Consider the following 11,474-nt stretch of genomic DNA (forward strand, 5'->3'; position numbering starts at 1 on the left):
TTACAGTTTTATACACTTTTTTTCGTTTTTCAGCATATCTTCGAATTCTGCAATCAATTCAATAGTTTTCTTATAGAACTTCAAAAGAAATGTCATTCGTGTTAGATGTCGGGTCCCTGAAAGTTAAAAAGAAGTCTTATGGATTACCTGACACTTATTAGGTTGACTCCTTTCCTCAACTCGAAAAAAAAGTTGGCAGTGGCTAGACTGCAGAGGTGTATACATCTATATATGATTCTTTAAAAATTGTAGTTAAGAAGTATATAGGGTCTTATGTCAATGTACGCTAGAATATGAATCTTATTATTAAGGAGGCTTCCTCTTTGTTAAAGTGTAGGCACTCAAATGTTGTGATGCTTATTTTTTTCTGTCCCATTGAAATGTCAATTGGAATGGAGGATTGTCAGAAAGAGGTAGACACGCCAAAGGGGGGTATTATTCTTAATTCAGGGAGGCAATTAATCGGGCTTTTGTCCGAAGCAGAAGCTTGCTATAGGAACAGGTTTGCTCCAAAACTATTTTTTGAAATGGCAAAACAGGTAGCATCTGCTTTAGAGCATCTACACAAGCTCAAAGTTGTACATTCTGACCTTAAAGCAGCTAATGTACTTGTTACTTCTGGGGAAGCATCTAACTCCTGCGTTTTTAAACTTTCCGATTTCAGTTCTAGCCGCTTATCACTAGTGACCGCATTGACTTGCTCAACAAAATTAGATTCCCTTTCCAGCTCCTATTGTGGTACTGCTCCTTTTATGAGTTCCGAAAGATTGAAATTTGAAAAACCAACCCTTTTATCAGTAATTTTTTTGTTTGGAATGATTTTGTATGAATTGCATGACTGTACTCTAAAACATCCCTATGACAAGGAATAGATAAATGGTATAGACGAAATTAAAACATTAATATCTGATCATACTATTCAGGCTATGTTGCAATTACTCAGCATCAACTCGCCCTTCAGCAAGTGACGTTTTGAAGACATTACAATCTATGGAAGAAAAAACCTTTGAACAGCTAATGTCTGATAATTCCCTAATATCCACAGGATCTTTAGAGTCTGACGATGCTACTTGTCATAAATAGTTTACTAGTAATTGGTTGTCTACATTTACCTACAATCACTGCTCTCCTATAGCAAAAAACTATTAAGTATAACAGTCAAACATCAGCAGAAAAGTTCCCTCTTCTTTTTTCACAGAAAAGCACTTCTCACAGGACAGTATTACATAGCACCCCGGCAAGCCAAGCGATTTATCACTCTAATTCCAATAGCGCTCAGAACCTTTCTCTTCAGCCATCAAATATATCAGCATCAGCTGAGTCTCAACTACACCAATTACATAGCAACACAATAACAAGAGATACCATTGCTGGAGCAGCTATAAGACATTTTGGAATAATAAAAATAAAAGATTTTCAAATGGAGGCTATTACCACTGTACTGGAAATGGAAAATTTTCTGGTTATTTCTGGAAAAGGCTCCGGAAAATCTCTAAGCTATCAAATTCCATCTGTAATGAAAAGTGGCCCACAATATTGGTTGTTCCGACTATGGCATTAAGTAAATATGACGGCACTAGACCCTTAATGTCCAAACCGGCGGTGCTGATCTCCGTTTCGTGGCCCTTCAGCCAGGAAGTGCGATGGGGGCTGGGGGCCAGCCGTCCTGTGCTCTCACACACCCTTCCTGCTTACCTTCCCCAGATTTCTCCAGGTACCCATTTAGAGCTGGGTCGACTCTGGCTAAGCTTACAGAGTCACACCATTGACCCGCGTCCTAAACCAAATAACTGGCAACGCCAGGGATCAAACCCGTGCCCAGCGGCACGGGTTCCTGGCATTATGGCTTATGGCATTAAGGCAAGATCAATTAGATTACCTTAATTCCCAAAATATTAAAGCTTTTGCCATAGGACAAAAGGGCAATAGAAAGGATTTCCTTCAGTCCCTTGAATATATTAAAAAAGCTGCCGACACAAATTCAATTATATTAGTAGGTACTCCTGAAAGTTTATTAGGTCATAACGGTTTAGACGGATTTGTCCGAAGGAATGAACCTTTGCTTTTACAGCATCTCAGACTAGTAGCAATTGATGAATGCCACCTTCTCTACGAATGGGAGGGGTTCCGGACATCCTTCCGCGAAATTGAAAATTTTTAAAGACTTTTTCCAAGCATAAGTCTTCTTGCATTGACTGCCACTCTGTTACCCATGGAGGAACAAGTTTTGGTAACAGAACTACTCCATTTTCCAAAGGTACATCGTTCTCCAATGGATAGAATTAATAATTTATTAGACATATAGTATTATAATCCACCATTGGGCAAACCCGGAGACGATAAATTGAAGGAATCATGGGAACTAATAGTGCAAAAATTTTCATTAATTGCAGATGGAAAGCTAACAATCATTTGCTTTTCATATGTTAAGGAAGTGGAGACAGCATGCACTTTTCTTTTGCGAAATGGCATAAAGGCAGCTGCTTACACTGGGGATTCTACGACTAAAGACAAAAAGCATGTCCATTCCGCAATGCAGAATGGCGAAATAAAAATTCTTTGTGCCACAACTGCTTATGGATGTGGTTTAAACATCAAAAGCATCCGATGTGTTAATTCGGTTTGGGCTTCCAAAAAATATATCAATTTGGATGCAGAAGCAAGGTAGGGCGGGAAGGAATCAGAACCAGTCAAAGGAAGTTTTACTGTTTAATGATTGCTATGATCTCCATAGCTGTGTTTATTGGTCGAAAGAGCTCGGTTGTAACGCAAAAAAAGAGTTTTGGATGATTTTCCCAAGGATATAAAATATATATACGCACCATTCTTAGGAAAGGGCATCCGAAAAGAGCAGCTTTCATTTTTTGGAGAAAGCTGCAGAGCAGAATCATCTCCCTGCTGTGCCAGCTGCAATGCACAATACGAAAAAGTAGAGGGAAAAGAAGACCTTACATAACTGTTCAATACTTTTTCTGCATCTGAAAACCGTGGTATGTGGTATGAAAATAAGACAATTATCTTGCTGAAAAATTGGATAGTCATGGTTTTGATGAATACTCCTGTCAAAGTATTGGTGCTGAGAAAAAGAAGAGGTTCATTGCTCTCCTCCGGCAGTGTGTCGCTTATGGAATGTTGGACTTTGAGCTTCGTGAGTTTTTTTTTGGTGGTAGAAAGCAATATCAAAAATATTTCTTTCTAACAGGCTCTGTTCCAAATTGTGAATTTCTAAATTTGTTTTATGAGTCCAGATTTATCAGTTTTTTCAAAGATTCAGGTAACAACAACTACGAAAGAAAGAAAATATCTAGTATTGTAGATAATGTTGTTAAACTAATTGAATCCACCACTTGGAAAGAAGCCACTTTATCAGATCTAAAATTCATTGGATATACGGAGAAAAACAAAACTGTGTTTTACGTGAAAAACTGTGAAATATTGGATTCTAAGACATCAGATATACATAAAAACAGTCGAAATCCTGCCTTAGGATTAATTCAGCTAACACTCAAAAGCTCTGCATCTACAAAAAAAACATCCGAATTCTCAGAACGAAAAAACTGAATTGCTCAATGTCACTATACACGTAAATCCGTGTGCTGGCCTAAAAACCTGCTCAGGAGAAGGGTGTACAGTGGCATTTCAGACCTTTTTTACCAAGAACAACTGGCTTGACACATCAAGGCTCTCATTTAGTTCAGAAAACATGCAAATGCAAGATTGTCCTAGTAATGCCTATAGATTATGAAGATCGACGACGATTGGTTTTGGCTATAGGGCCAAAAGTGTCACTAGAATCAAATGTTCACAGTCATAGTAGGCCACCCAAAAATATACTTACGAAGGAGGCGCGAAAGGACATAACAATGACTTTAAATAAAGACCCCAATATTACAGTCGAAGAAATTCACAAGGGTCTCGATTATATTCCTACAGAAAAAAATCAAGCAGCTGCCAATTTGGAACGTGTTGGGAAAGTAGTTGATCGAACTCGAAACTGCAATTTTGTGAGTCTTAAAAGGCAACTAGAAACAATTAATAAGTTCATACAAAAAACGGTTCCTGTCGGACAGCACTCGGACGAGTCAGTGAATTCGGAACTTTTAAATTTAAGCGGTGAATACGTTAAACATTTTTCGGTTGAAGATGGTAACTCCTTTAGTGTTTTAATGTTAATATTTCAAATTAGCCTCCTTTCTAGAGCAGATTTTATTATTCCAGACGTAACATATCCTGGAACCATAGCACCGCTTATATATGTTTTGAATATTGTAGCTTATAATGAAGAAACAGTGCATTAGGTGGTAGCTGCCTGTGTGCTGATGTCAAACTTGACGGAAAAAGCGTATAAAACATCATTTGATGCTGTATTTTGCATTGTTAAGGAAAACTTTCCAAATGTCCTGCCTATTGATCTGGCTGTTGTTGCGGACTTTTCAGACGCTCAAAAATTAGGACTAAACAAAGCAGTAAGTCAATCTAACATAAATGAGAATGAAAGTTCCTGGTCCAATGAACTAGTACGGGTCAAAGTTTTTAGGGTTTATTTTATGCGCAGTGTAAGGCGAACAATCCAAAAACTTTGCAAAACAACAACAGAAAAAGATTGTTTTTCTTCTATATGTGAACTTGTTTGTAAGGCATCAACACAAATTGAGGCAGAGTGTTATTTGGGAATTTTAGGAGGGAGACCAAACATGATTCAAATTCAGAAATTTTCCTCAGGCCTTCCAAGTAATACTCTAGAATTCTCAAGAGGATTGACTTCGAATTATCCTTGGGCACAGTGACTACGCACCAACAATCTTAGACTTATTTACAAGAGTTTGTCAAAATTTACAGACGAAGAGTGGGACTATTTGCCAGCAACTACTAATGCAGTTGAATCCCACAATAGAATTTCAAAGCCTACCTTCAGCACGCTGTTAACTGCAATTAAATGGTACTACAGGATGGACAGGTCTATTGCGTCTAAATGTATTGCAGTCCGCAACGGAGTTTCCATTTCTTTTAAGAGTAAAAGATGTAAAACTCTGGGGAAAAAATCATTTCAGACAAGCAATGACAGTCCTTCTCTATCAGTTACACCGAGTGGAAATTCCTGCAACTCATTTAATAATAGTAATGAAGCAGGGTTCATAGGAACGTATGCTATGGTGAAAACTCAATGACTCAAGGGAAAGAGTATGAAAATGAAAGTTCCTGGTCCAATGATCTGGTACGGGTCAAAGGTTGTAGGGTTCATTTTATGCGCAGTGTAAGGTGAAAAATCCAAAAACTTTGCAAAACAACAACAGAAAAAGATTTTTTTTCTTCTATATGCGAACTTGTTTGTAAGGCATCAACACAAATTGAGGCAGAGTGTTATTTTGCAATTTGAGGAGGGAGACCAAACATGATTCAAATTCAGAAATTTTCCTCAGGCCTTCCAAGTAATACTCTAGAATTCTCAAGAGGATTAACTTCGATTTTCCATTGGGCACAGTGGTGGCTACGCACCAACAATCATTAGACTTATTTGCAAGAGTTTGTCAAAACTTACAGACGAAGAGTGGGACTATTTGCAAGCAACTACTAATACAGTTGAATCCCACAATAGAATTTCAAAGCCTACCTCCAGCACACTCTTAGCTGCAATGAAATGGTACTACAGGTTGGACAGGTCTATTGCGTCTAAATGTATTGCGGTCTGCAACGGAGTTTCCATTTCTTTTAAGAGTAGAAGGTGTAAAACTCTGGGGGGAAAATAATTTCAGACAAGCAATGACAGTTCTTCTTTATCAGTTACACAGAGTTGAAATTCCTGCAACTCATTTAATAATAGTAATGTAGCAGGGATTCTGCAAAATTCTGCAAGTTTGGCTAACCATATTGTGATTTTTTAAGTAATGAAAGAACATTGAAAAAGCTCCTAGAGACAAGATGAAAACTGTAACTATTTCTAATTTTTTCTTATTGCTTCAATATTCTCGCTACGAAAGGTAAATTCTTAGCTGTGTTATAATCTTTTACAAGACTATTTTGAAAACCTATAGTTCATGTTTATGTGTTTTATATCTTTTTAGTATTATGTATTTATGAGTCACAAAAAAGTTGTATCTGGACATTTAAGTAACAATGTGAATATTTTTGAATATTATTTAGTTTACTTATATGGTCAAATACAGCAATTTGAATAGTGAATACAATTTTTAGCAGACTAGTACCATTTAAAAGTGTTTTTAAAATTCAATTTGTGTTCTTGAGCATTTTTTTTTTTGTTTGTGCTTTCTGTCACTTTTGTTCTATAGCCTATCATATTGCATTTCATTGTTGATGAAACAACAAATATGATCATGCCAAAATAGCTGTGCCTCTTCTTGTATTAGCAGAGAAAAGGGCTCAAGAGCAAAATTACCAAAAAAAAATTTTTATAATGGCTATAGTAATAGTTCCAACCTAATAAATAATAAACCACAGCCAAAGCACTATAGCAAATTGTAAATCAAAGCTTTTAAAAACCAAAGGCTAAAAAATGCGTTTAAAAAAACTGTCAAGAAAAAAAAATGTCAATTTGTAGCCGATTCAGGAATAGTAACTGTTTTTTTAATTTATTAATGTTAACAGTAAAATGTTATTTTGAAAATATATATGCGCAAGATTTGAGAAAAGATCTGAAACGTCTCAAAAATGACCTCAAACCTAAACAAACAGTTCACCATGAAATGGTCATTGTCGAAAACCTAAGGCAGAACACTTACAACCACGCACTTTGAACATCAAGGGAATTTGTTTTTATGCATCGGTAGTACTGATGTGTCCTCTTTTTTTTGTATAAAGTTTGTTGGATTCGAAATATGAATAAATCTACATTTTAAATTTCTTATTAAAATCACCTTGATGAAAGTAATATTAAGCGTTTAGCGATAGTCTATCATCTAGTTTAGGGTAGAACTAAGGTATATAGGCGTAGAGCACCCTACCCCGGCAAAAATGACTCAAAGATTTATAACTGAACATATCCACAGGACTTGCAGGCAATTAGGCAACGGATATTGTTCATATTATATGAGCTTTACCTATTGAGAAAACCTAGTCATCGGATAGCATTAAAAAAATAGAAGTATCAGAGTGAATAAATCCTTGTATCAACATGTTTTGTTGGATACCTCGGATAACATTATCAAAATATAAGTATCAAAGTGATTAAATTCTTTATCAACATCTTCTGTCGGCTACATAGAATAACATTATATTATTTGTTTTTTATATTTTTTATGCATAGAAAATTTTCTCAACTTTTTTTTACATTTCTTAGAATAACATGAAATAAACTTAAAACCAAAAAAAAATCACATCTAATATTTTATAAATAAAAAATGAAAATTATGTAGACATATTAGTCATTACTTTTATTATTAGAAAAATAATGTTTGTAGTAGCACTTTTCTTTTTTTCTGACTTGGAATTTTTTGAATTTTGAAAATTTTTCAACTTTTTTTTTATTTATGCACTTATATTAGTGGTACTCTATGGATACTCATTGACACTACATAGTTTATTGCATATTTTCAAACGTTTTTTTTGTGCATTAGAAGGACAAATGAATGATATTTTTTTATTTTTTTTCACTACATAATTTCTTTTTATGATTTCTGTGTATGAATTAAATTCTTTAGCAACATCCTTTGTTGGATACATAGGATAACACTGACAGAATATAGGTATCAGAATGAATAAATCCTTTATCAACATCGTTGGTCGGATACGTCAGATAAAATTATCAAAATCTAAGTATTAGAGTGGTTAAATTCTTTATCAGCATCTTTTGTCGGCTACATAGGATAAGGTTCACAAAATCTAAGTATCGGAGGGAATGAATTCTTATCATCGTCATCTGTCAGATATGCTTGATAAAATTGAGAAAATCTAAATATCAGAGTGAATCAATTCTGTATCAATGTCTTTTGATAGATACGTATAATAACATTAACAAAATCTAAGTATCAGAGTGATTAAATTCTTTTTGAACATCATTTGTCGGATACATAGGATAAAATTGACAAAATCTAAGTATCAGAGTGAACAAATTCTTCATCAACATCTTTTGTCATATACGTCTGATGACATTGACAAAATATATGTATAAGAGTGAATAAGTTCATTATCAACATCTTTTATCTGATACATCGGATAACATTTGCAGAATCTAAGTATCAGAGTGAATAAATCCTTTATCAACATCCTGTGTCAGATACGTTTGATAATATTCACAAAGTCTAATTATAAGAGTGAATACATATTTCATCAATATCATTTGTCGGATATGTTGGATAACATTGACAAAATATAAGTATCAGAGTGAATAAATTCTTTGTCAACATCCTTTGACGGATACATAGGATAATATTGACAACATCTATGTATCAGAGTGAACAAATCATTTACCCATATCCTTTGTTGGATACTTTGGATAGCATTATCGAAATATAAGTAGCAGACTGATTAAATTCTTTATAAACATCAAGCGCAGGTGAACATTATCACTACCATTGATCATATACCAACAGATATAGTAAATGAGGCCACTAATACCAAAGACGAAACGCATATTGAACCTTTAGGTGACACCACAGCAAAATTGTGAATGACTCAAAATAGATTAATGATTATTCTACTGGCTATGAACTAAGAGAAGGGAATACCTACACTATCAAGAGAGAACATAATGAATTATTTTATGAAACAGATTCAAAATGTCCAAAGTCGTTCAATGATATTAATATGTATAATAATATATGTAGCATAATAATAAGTATAATAATATATACAGCATATTTTTATGTTAATATTCTACATATCGATATTTCAATAAAATATTTCATGCATTGCATTGTTGTTTCTATGGTTTTAAGTGTTAGTTGCGAAATGACCTTAAAATGTTAGTTTTGCAATAGAGTCTGAGAGTTTGCTGAGTTTGTTCTGGGCAAAAGTGTTTTTTATTTATTTATTATTGTTAATCAATCATCAATAAAAAGACATGGAATTTACCAAATACTTGATTTTGTTCTATACAAAAGTGTTTTCTTATTAAATTTTGATACTCTGTCATCAATTAAAAGACATGGAATTTACCAAGTAGCTACGTTCGTTCTACCAAGCACCGTCTATTGATATCCTTCAAAGAATATTCACAGAACCATTTGTTAATTGAGTTCATTCTGAGTGCGTTTGATGGTAAAAAGTCAAAGATACTAGCAATATTTACTGATACTTTGCTTTTCTTAGAGTTGTCATTAATTTCTGTGTTGATATTAATGAACATTCTAAACATTTCTAATGGGGGGGTTTTGCGTAAAAGAATTCTAGTTTGGGTTTTCAATAAAACATTCTGATGGGGTTACTAAAAATTGTTTGTTCTTATATTTTCTGATGTTTCCTAATACGGAAATTCCAATTAATTAATTCAATGGGGAAATTTAGTTAAACTCTTAGTTGGCGGTTTGCAAATGGTATACCTGAGTGGTGGCGGAACTTCATGTGTGGGGAGCTTAATTTAGGGGTTCAAATGGGGAGCTTGCAATAATGGTCATACTAGACCGAAATCAGATTAAAAAGTTTCTGGTTCCCTTTAGAGTGAGTGGAGCCACAAGGACTAACAAACTTGAGAAATATTAACATAGAGAGAATAAAATAAGAAAGTAATGCATTTATTATTACTCACATAATTGTCACAGAGCTTCGGTTATATCAATACACTTGCAGTAAAAGGCACCAAAATGAATTGTTAACTGTAGCAATACAAATAATGTTCGATAAGACAGTTTCTAGATCACATGAAAGTTATAGTAAGCACATAAGAGATTGGCTCTAAACTCATTCTAGGACTGATCTGAGACTCTCTAAGACTGGCGCAAAAATTCCTAAGTCCTAACTATCTACTCTTCCTAATTTCGCCAGAGGTTACATTCGGGCGTTACTCACAAGTATATTTTACAGTCCCTATTGGTTCCACCATTTGTCCTACATTACTATTGGATGGGTATACACCAATGGGCTACTTGGGTTTAATTAAAGTTTATGATTTTTCAGATATCACTTTGGAATTTTTCTAACAACTCAAAGTTTAACACTGCAACATTTTGCTAGCAGGTTGTCGCTTAATTTATGGCTTTTAAGATATCACTCTGGAATTTTTCTAACAAGGCAAAGTTCTACATTGTAACTTTAATTACAATTTACAGCTTTTTATAATAACACTTTGGAATTTTTCGGAACGAACAAAGTTTTACACTGCAATATTTTGCTAGCAGGGTGTCGCTTAATTTTCAGAAGACTTATAATTTACTTCTGTGAGAGTTGGTAAAGGATAATATGATTTAATTATATTGAGATACTTAGTTCTAAAATTAGTTTCCAGAACAATGCAATTAGATTATACAAAGATATTTTGCATCTCGAGTGACTACTTTTTTTGTATTATAAATCTTACTCTCTTGATAGTTTGGTATTTCGAGCTCTTAATATTAGAATTACTTTGTTAGTCACCTGTCATATAAAATTTGGTCAAGCTGATATTTATTGCATACTTTGTCGACGTGGAGTCAGGTCTATTGATTACATTTTCTTTGGGAAAGTTTCTGACAATGTATTGTTTAATTTAATACATTTGTTTCGCTATTTTAAACTGAAACGATTGAGACTTGCTAAAAGATTATTACAATGTATTGTTTATTTAAATACATCTGTTTCACTATTTTAAACTGAACGCTTGAGACTTGTTTAATCTGTGGGTAACTTGAATTTTTCAGGTTCATATTTTGGGTTTATATTTCGGTTGTTTTTATTTTTATTTGGGTAACTTTAATTGGAAAATTCTGAGGCTTTTGAAAATTGATCCCAGTACATATCATCCTTCCCGTTCTTAACGATGTCCTCATCGTTGTGTTATGCTCTCTCTTTACACTTTAAAATTTGATTTTTCTTTAAAAGAATTTATCTTAGTACTCATTACTTGAATTAGCTCTGCTTTGGCAAAACTTATTCTATTTTTTTACAAATCCCCGATTACTCTATTAGATTGCACCTAACTACATCTAAATTTTTAACACACTGAAATTAAAATAATTTGCAAGAAAAAGTTTGACACATTAATAGGTTTTAAGTTTAATGTTTGATTGCAACACTGAGCTTACGTAATTTACACTTATTTTTCACTTGTTTTATGAAAATTTTCTCTATTTTCACTAAAGTTGTAAGCTAGATACATAAGATTTCACACTTACTTCATCATTCTACGTGTCTATAATACTCACATACGTTATCACTCTTACTTTGGGCTTCCATTCAATTTACTAGGTTGGCTAATTGTTTATGGTTTGTCTTCTTGGTGTTTCGCTTTTTGGCACTTGGTCCTTGGGATGAGCGTTTACATTGTCCATAATTATGACTATTGCATAAAATCGTCCGTGCTTGGTTTTTCATGTGAAATACGCGGG

The sequence above is a fragment of the Artemia sp. Qi Xiang Cuo genome, chromosome 12 (assembly GCF_049724085.1).
Source record: "Artemia sp. Qi Xiang Cuo chromosome 12, ASM4972408v1, whole genome shotgun sequence".
NCBI lineage: Eukaryota > Metazoa > Arthropoda > Branchiopoda > Anostraca > Artemiidae > Artemia > Artemia sp. Qi Xiang Cuo.